This window comes from Cucumis melo, chromosome 10 (genome assembly GCF_025177605.1).
Source record: "Cucumis melo cultivar AY chromosome 10, USDA_Cmelo_AY_1.0, whole genome shotgun sequence".
In the NCBI taxonomy this organism is placed as follows: domain Eukaryota; kingdom Viridiplantae; phylum Streptophyta; class Magnoliopsida; order Cucurbitales; family Cucurbitaceae; genus Cucumis; species Cucumis melo.
In genome coordinates, this window is record NC_066866.1 from 22,995,482 (window position 1) to 23,005,151 (window position 9,670).

Genomic DNA, 9,670 nt, shown 5'->3' on the forward strand with positions numbered 1-9,670 from the left:
ATTATGCAAGTGAGAAAATATAGACAAATCGCCTCTAGATAATAGGTTTGTTGAAATTACAATCCAACTAATTTTTAATTTAATCAAATAGTCCATTTAGTTTTCTAATTGTTGTAATCAATTTATGGTAGTTTGTTAAAATGTTACAGTTTGTTAAAATGTTTCCATCTTTTTTATTGAATTGACATTCCTTAAATATTTAAGTTAATCAACAAAATGCAATGAAGTTGAGATTAATATCAAAATTTTAATTTCACAAATATATTGATATGAATTCAAACATAGAGTTGATTGAAGGTAATTAAATTAAAATTTTAATTGTGTAATCACAATAAATTACCTAATTTTTAATAGTGTAATTGTACTAAATTCATAACTTATAAACAAGCTATGATTTTAAAATAAAAAGATTAAAATTAACAAAATTCATAAATATAAGAATTATAAATGAGAAAAAAAATGATTTAGGAAGAGTTGAAGAAGGATCGAAGAAGGGTTGAAGAAGGATTGAGGAAGGGTTGAGGAGGTAAAACTAGGGTTATATAACCCTTCTTCCAAACGAAGGTTGGATTACATAATTCAACTTTCCTCTTTATAATCCTTCCCCCAAATATGCCCTTAAGATTTATTTTTGATTCTGCTGTAATTTGGAAAAGAAGTTGTGTGAAGTCTTCAAAGGGTAGACTTTCTCACAGTAGCAGTAATTTTGTTTACTAGTACCATATGTTGGAGGAAATTTTGTGTTCCTTTAAGCCAATATCCAAAATGATGTGAAGATTGATTTACATGTGTATTTTTTATCTTGTATTCTACTATCTTTATTCCATTAGATGTATAATTACTTGGCTCCTGATGAAAGACAAGTTAGTTCTTAACCACCATAACCAACCAACTTCTAAGACTCAGCAAGCCCCTGTTTTGGCATCAATAAAACAGAGCAACATTTATTCGAAAGAACAGAGCATTCCATCCTATTGGGTTCATAAAAATAATGATGTGTTTAAGAAAGATTTTAGCAGCATGTGGGTTATCTCAAGGCTCTGTGTATAACAAATGGAACGAGGTCACTAAACCATCGGAGTACTTTCAAACCAAAGGCATCATCGATCTTCTGTTCGCTGATAAGGCATTGATCAAAGTCAATGCCGGAAATTCGGAAATTGCCGAAAGTAGACTAAAAATGGAGGGTTAAAAGAATTTTGGGATTGATTTTCAAAAAATTGATTTTTAGGACAATTTGAAGGTGAATTACCAAAAATAGCCATCATTAAATTTTCCTTTCCCTTCCCCTTCTCTTCCACATAAAACAACACCACCTAAATAAAAAAAAAAAAACAAAAAAAAAAAAAATCAACCCTTGCGTTCTTCTTTGCCAAAACGTTTGAAATTTTTCACTTTACTCTGGTGAGAACTGAAGATACTTCGGTGCCGTTCGAAAATACTCCAGTATTGTTCGTCGCTCCTCTGTTTGCGAGTTCAAACCCATTCGATCAAATTTCAGAGCATTTTCACTTATTTTGGTGAGTTTCATCTCTAACCCACTTTCAATCGACCTTTGTTTTGTATTACCCACTACTTAAGGATATGATTTTGTAGGTTTAAAGATAAATCGATCACCATCTAACCCAGCGGGTAAGAATGCTCTGAACTTCTTTTGTATTCTTTTTAAAACTCTTATATTGTATTGTTGGACTGATATCGGACTATTCAAAAAGTTTTCAGCAAGTGTCTAAATCTCTTTTAGTAAGTTTTGAGTAATAAAGTTTGGTTTAGGTCTTTTTGGAATCGATTTATTCGCTGTAAATTAGTTTAGTCCTTAAAATCTCTGTAGCTCAGGTCTAAAATAGAGGGTTCAATTGAGTTTTAAGCCTCTTAGAAAGGGCACATGTTAAGCAAGCTCTTATGTTATGTTGAGATTTTGTGAAACTATATGAATGCATGATATCCATGTCAAAATCAAAAAAATGTTTGTCGTTCTTGGGCTGGAAACATGATCTAGAAAGCAAAGTTTGAGTTTATATTATATGCATTAGTTTGGAGCGTTCGTATGTATGTTTAGTAAGCCTTTTAGGTCCTTATATTTTATCTCACACACATCTCGCACATTCCAAACTTTCACTATTTATTTCGAAATCAAATTTCTACCCCTCCTAATCCATTTAGGGTGATTCTATGCATTTTTAGTAAGTCTCTTATGCAATTATATTTCATTTGTTCTTTTTTTGTTCAAGCTTCAGTTATGACATCGACATCAACTGACGGAACAATGTACAAGATTAATCATTCCCATTATTTTCATGCCCTAGTAAGTTATTTGTCTCATTTAGAAAATACAACACGTAATATTAAAGCCAAACTTAAATCAGATCAATTAGCCTTATTTAGAAAAACAAAGTTTGGGCACTTTTTGGACCTAAATATTGTCTTTAATGGGTCACTCATCCACTACTTATTGTTAAGGGAGGTGGAAGATGAAGGGAAGATCATATAAGTTTCTTGTCAGGGGGTGTTGTGTGTACTTTTGGTATGAGGGAGTTTCACATCATAACGGGTCTATGGGATCCTAAAAAGGAGTATTCAGTTGGTTGGAAATAGTAGATTGTTGAAAAAGTTCTTCAAAGACAAAAAGTGTATTTATGTAAGTGACTTAAAGGACATATTTTTGGAATACAAGGGTGATGACGATGATATGGTCAAATTAGCTTTGGTGTACTTTATAGAGCTATCCTTGTTAGGAAAAGATAGGCGAACCAAAGTGGATCGAAATTTTTTCAAGATTACTGATGATTAGAACACATTTGACAATTATGATTAGGGTAGGATTCTTTTCGGACGCATGCTTAGTGCCTTAAAGAGGCTTGGACGTGCAACATATCAAGGGAAAGAAGAAGTCAACTAAGATGAAATATACTATCATGGAATTTCCGCATGCGTTACAGGTATACTACTTACATTTATATATCTATATATATCTCGGGTCACTCCCTAAACTTGTTTGTCAAAATATGGAATAGGTTTGGGCTTATGAGTTTATACCAACCATCATTGGATGTGATGTAGGTAAAGTAAACGATGATGGCATACCATGAATATGGAATAGGTTTGTGCTAACAATCACCAAAGTCTCAAACTATAAGCCAGGTGTTTGACTCGCCAATAGTCAGTAGCAAGCAATAGTAACTAACTTAAGGATCGCATGATTTTGTGCTTATTTATTTGTCCTAAATACATTTGTCTTTTCTCTTTCTAGTTGATAATTAAGGCTGTCATTGAGATGACACCTGAAGATGACCCCTGTTCATCTAACATTGTTCAACTGAAGAATGGTGGTTCAAAAAGAGCAAGAGAAGTTAGTAATAACGAAGGTCACTTCAAAAAGAGTAAGAAACTGTAACGACCCAACTTTCCGGACTAAGCTGAGGTCACTACTCAATACCAAAACTCGACCACACAACGTAAAATTCATAACGGACCGGTTACGATTTCTTAAAACGTTAGAAATATTACAAAAAAACAGTATTGGGCCCTATTTTAAATCACAGTCACAAAAGTTTCAAATAAAAACTCAGGTCATCAACTCAAAATCACAAAACCACATATTCTAACAAAAAAAAAACATCAGCGGAAGCAATAAGAAAACCAGACGCGTCCATATGGCCTTCACGCATCCTTCCTGCCTCTCGTCGGTCTGCCCCTCGCTGTGCCCTTACCTGAAAAGTTAAAGAAGAGAAAAGGGTGAGTATAAACATACCCAGTAAGGACCCACTACTGGGCCCGTTAGGGAACAACAGTTAACTTCCTATTTGGGGGTACCCTACATAACAGTCTAGTGGTTCCGTAGAACGCACATATCAGTCTAGTGCTCCCGAAGGATGCACATATCAGTCTAGTGCTCCCGAAGGATGCACACATCAGTCTAGTGCTCCCGAAGGATGCACCTATCAGTCTAGTGCTCCCGAAGGATGCACATATCAGTCTAGTGCTCCCGAAGAATGCACACATCAGTCTAGTGCTCCCGAAGGATGCACATATCAGTCTAGTGCTCCCGAAGGATGCACATATCCGTAAGGCACACTACCCCATAGATGAAGCTAACCGTTACCCCTCAGTCCATACTAAACCGTCTACAACAGTCATACCCCAACGGCATTCATATTACAGTTCCGCCATAGGCTTTGTCAGTCAGATAGTATAGGTTTAAACAACTACACCCTCAGTTGCTATACGCGTTTCCAATTCGCACACCATTATGGCAACCCCTAGACCCAATCAACTAATCAATCAAAATCGGACTCACCGTCCTTCCCCGACCAACTCCATGATCAATGTCCAGACCAATGACTACCACGTAACTAACCGTAAACTTCAGGGTCCATCGACATAAAATCCCAATCTACAACGTAGCCCATTAACATAACCACCCTATATCGAACATCCAGCATCGGGGTCTATCCGCAAGCAACTCCTTACACCCGATAGCACACAAGCTACAACTAGCGGTCGCGTTACCTTTACATCAGACAAGAGTATAGCAACAATACTTAAAAGTCAATCACACATACATTTATTCGGTACAGTTACTAACGTGTAATCCCCTGTGGATTATTACGTTTCCAGCCTCGATTCGAGGTCCAGTAGTAGGAAAACCCTTACCTGAAACTTGGTTATGCCCCTCGATCGAGTCCACGCTCAACGGATCCACCTAAACGAAAACACGAAGGTTTTAATCGATGACACTAGTAGAAGTCATTTTAAATGGTCCTAAGCGACATCCGTTGACTTACCCAAGGAAAGGAAAGCTATCTCCAACCAAGCCTGTCGCGGAAAATCCGAGAACTTAAACGTCAACTCCTTAATGCCTTCAAGGGATGGAAGATAGGACCAAAGCTTATTCCAATATTCAACTCGAATCGGATATAGCAACATTATGGAAAATCATCAAAACAATCCTTACCGAAAGCTCACCGTGACCCGGAGTGGAGGAAGGAAGGCTTAGGTGGCTCGGCTCGGCTTGGCTCACTTTCGGCTCGGCTCGGCTTGGCCTCGGCTCACAGCTCGGCTCGGCTCGGCTTAACTCGGCTTGGTCCTCGGCTCGGCTCGCGGCTCGCGGCTTGGCTCAACTCGGCTCGGCTCGGCTTAACTCGGCTTGGTTCTCGGCTTAACTCAGCTTGGTCCTCGGCTCAGCTCGCGGCTCGCGGCTCGGCTCAACTCGGCTTGGTCGCTACTCGGCTCGGCTCGTGGCTCGGTTTTCGGCTCGGGTATGGATGGTGGCTCGGCTAGCTCGGGTCGGGTCGGGTTTGCAGCGCGAAACGGGGCAACCACGAGCAACGGATCTCCGACGTTCGACGACCGTGAAGAATGGCAGCTTGGAGGCGTTCGACGACTGGCTTCGCTTCAACGCGACGGAGAGCGACCGGGCGTCGGCGGAAGGAGGGGCGCACGCCGGTGGCTGGCGTCGTGAGCCCGAGAGGAAATCAGAATAGGGGGGGCCGCGGCTGTCGAACGTTGAAGCTGGAAGTTTCGACGATGTGGATGGAGATGGACGACTACCACAAGGACGGAGACGGAGAGGATGGATGGCGAAGAGACGAAGGCGGCCAAGGAAATCGTCGGGTGAAGAACGGACGGCTGTCGGGTGAGGAAGGGAGAAGAAGAAGAAGAAGAAAAATTCACGGGGGGGGGGGGGGGGGGGGGACGGCGCGCGCGGTAAGTTAGGGTTTATTTTTTTTAAAAAAAAATATATATATATATATATATATTAAATTAAATAATAATAATAATAATAATATTCAATAATAATAATAATAATAATATAATTAATAATAATAATAATGTAATAATAATATTAAATAATAATAATAATAATATTAATTAATAGTAATAATAACAATAATAAATTATAATAATAATAATAAATAATAATAATAATATAATTAATATCATATTATTATTATAACAATTTACAAAACATTAAATTCAAAAAAAATTTCGTATCCCCACAAAAGATAAAATTTACCTTGAAAATTCGAGGCGTTACAGAAACAGAAGTCGAAGTCTAAGATGAAAGAGACTATTCGGAATCTCTAAGATTGAGTAGCGGTTGTTCAAAATCAACTTACAAATCTAAAATAAGATATTTACGCAATGAAAGGCATGATGTCAACCATATTGAACTTCAAAAAAATGTTAGGAATCAAAGTCTTGTTTTTAGAAACTGTTAATGCTCCTTTGATCTTTGTATTGAGTTTAGTTGTTTGATACTTGGTAATTACTCATATGTTAAGTTTCATGTTCTTGTTAATCTTGATGTTTACTTTCTATCATTATCCACACTAATGCATTTTGAGCTTCCATAGGTGACGAAGAAGACTGCAAGGGGTTTGAAGGCTTGGTAGATCATAAACTAGAAAGTGAAGAAGTGGATGCTAAGACTCAATATGTTGACACAGTCGGTACCTTTCTTGGTTGAGGATGCCAAAGGAGGATGACACAAGTAATGGGATGAAACACATTGAACTTAAAAAGAATGTTAAGAATTACTCATACGTTAGGTTTCATGTTCTCGCTAATTTGATGTTTACTTTTTATCATTATCCACACTAGTGCATTTTGAGCTTCCATTGAGTGAAGAAGATGTTGACATCGTCGATACCCCTCTTTGGTTGAGGATGCTAAAGGAGAATGAGATAAGTAATGGGGTGAAGGTGGGTGACGAGCACCAAACGAATGCATTAGACAGTAAGGTTAATATTGAGTTAGAGAAGCCATCGACATGTTGGAGAAAAAGGTTCAGATTGGTTTAGAGGAGCCAATAGACATCATTGACGACAAGGTTGAAATTGAGGAAACTGAGAAAAAACTTCTTACTCATTTGGATTCATACATCACAGAGATAGAACCAATTTCCACTTAACGACCACAATTCGGCCAACACATAGGAAGCGTGCAAGTGTTTACATCTCAACCCCATTCACAACTCTAACTAAATGGTCTACGACATCAACCACCACTACCTCTCAGTCTTAACCATTAGTTTATGATCCCATGCACAAAATACTTGACGTCGATTTAGATAGATTTAGAGCTTGGATTACAGACAAGCGTACAAACGATAAGGTACATGAAACTTTTCATGGGAAGAAATCGAAGATATTTTTCAGAGATTGTTTATGTGTCACTGGTGGTTGGCATGTGAGGTAAGGGTTTATCTTACTATTTATGTTATTATATATTTTTTTTTATTTTTATGGTTCTATACGTTTAGTGCTTACTTTTGTTTCTATTAGCATTTGGATACACTTTTTCTTTTCATTCGCTTCAAGATTAAGGCAGTCGGGATACCTTCTGCTCAAAACTTCATAACTATAGACACAATCTTCATGGTTTGTAATCATAGTGTTACTAAGTATGTATTTTCGTTTTATATTTATCTTTTGGTCTAACATAAATATATATACATATGTATTTTCTTCTTTGCAACGACTTTTAGGTGCAAAGTAGCCCGGATACAAAGAGTGTATTAAAGAGAATCGGCCATTTGACTAAAAGGAAGAGTATAGGTTGCTTGACTATGTTGTCGGGTCGAAAGAGGACTTCCAAAATCCTTGAGCAAGTGTTGATTACGTTTACTCTCCATTCAATGTCCATGCCAATCATTGGGTTCTATTATGCTAGGATTTGGTAAGTTGTCAAGTCAAGGTATGGGATTCGTTTCTGTCGCTTACAAGTGCTGAAGAGATGAGAAGCATGTTACTACTAATTCAAGAGTTGGTGTCAGATTTGTTGGATAGTACTGGATTCTTTGCTAGATCATTGGCACACAAGCAACCTTGGCTACTTGTCATTGTCGACTCCATTTCACTGTGTGGCGTATTCACCATTAAGTATTTTGAGTACGTAGCTGTTGGTTTTGATTTAGATACATTATGTCAAGAAAACATATCCTACTTTAGAAAACAATTGGCATTTCAATTATGGACCAACACTACTATGTATTGAATTTTGTTGCGAGATCTGTAGGAGTTGTATATCATGTATGTTGCGAAATATGTACATAAACCGTTTGATGTAATGAACATCATGGAATTAATATCATTGTAATTTTTAGGCATATGAATCTAAATGACATAATTTTCTTTACTTACTGTGCGATCAGATCACCAAGTGCGAGATTGGATATTTAAATGTAAGTAATACACAAGGAAAAAATTGAGACAAACTTTCCGGGTGGGATATAAATAAAATTTACAAGCTCTAAAAAAATGATCAAAAGCATTCTTCACATTTTCAAACCAACATAAGACACACAGTTTTGTTCTAACCACATCTCAATTCTTTACTTATTTTCATTATCTTAATGAAAAGTCAAAACTGCAAAATTCTCAAAACTTGGATAGAGAAAAAAAATCTCACTCCTCACATCTCTTCCAATAGTATCTCACAAAATAAATAAAATTCTCTTGGAGAGCCAACAAAAGTTAAACCTGCGAAAGAATGCTTCCAAACTGATTGAAAATGGAGAATTTCTTGACGTTCATTATCGTTGACGTCCATTATTTTAAAATTATTTCCAAATATATAGATGCTAAATCTCTTTTGGCATCCAGCATTGCCAAGGACTGTAATTGTACCCAAATGGAACTTCTTGAACCTGCAATGCACACAACAATTAATTGTACCCCAGATAGAAAGGAAGGCAAAACAATGGTGACCTAAATAAAACACTAACATCGAGATAGAGAAGGAGAAAACATAGACCTAAGGGAAATTGGACTTGCTAAGCATTCAGCAACAAACAATCTAGCCAAGAGTTCCAAATGCTCTCTCCAAAACAGTAAGGTAAGATTACATAAAACAGTAATTGGTTACATAACTTGTAGACAATGTCAAACAAGCCAATACACACCAATCATAGTGAAATGTTCAATTCACAGTAGTTCAAAATTTTAACAAATTGAACTCCCAGAACTGAAACTTTATATAAGATCCATGGAGCACTTCTTTAGATGTCTCCTTTAAAGACAAACAGTAACTGAGTGGCTTCAATTAACCAGCAGACAATTACTTCATGTCATTGCATGGAAATATTAAGCTAAAAAATATGCTACATTAAGATGGTGAAATCATCCCAAATTTGCCATTGACGATAAACTAATAGCCATTTGAAGTTCAAACCTTGAACCAAAGTTTGCCAGATACAACAAGGTGTATAATAATTGAAAGCTTCTTTACTTGTAATATCTTAGAAGAATTAAATCTTATTCATAGAACTTGAGTAGGCTTATATTATTTGCAACAGTACTTCATAAGTGATCCAAGAGAGTGAAATAAAAGTTTTAGCAAAACAATTTTGCAAGATTTAGTTTCCTAATCAGCATGAAAATGAACGATAGAGATTGATAGAAGAGATTTGTCTACAGAGGTGAATTTTTGTGTAGAACAAATATTTAAATCCTAAACAAAACTATTCAATATCTAAGGCCTCTAAGATATAGATGGAAAGTAAAACAGGGAGTTGAGGTAAAGGAACAACAAAGGTAACGATGATTTTGATAAAATTAAATAAAAAGAAAAATGAAAATGAGAAAATATAGATTAAAAAAAAACAAGCAAACAGAATAATCTCCAAAACTACAGCTCTTAACAAAAGAGTCAAAGAACTACAAAATTA

General features: G+C 36.6%; 1 long non-coding RNA gene across 1 annotated transcript; it reads left to right on the forward strand.

The window, feature by feature from the left end:
- The first annotated feature begins 397 nt into the window (after positions 1–397).
- On the forward strand, positions 398–8,084 carry LOC107991217 (uncharacterized). The gene is made up of 4 exons (XR_007824494.1): positions 398–2,305; positions 6,357–7,196; positions 7,287–7,382; positions 7,490–8,084. It is a non-coding gene; the product is annotated as an uncharacterized LOC107991217 (long non-coding RNA).
- Positions 8,085–9,670: the final 1,586 nt, after the last annotated feature.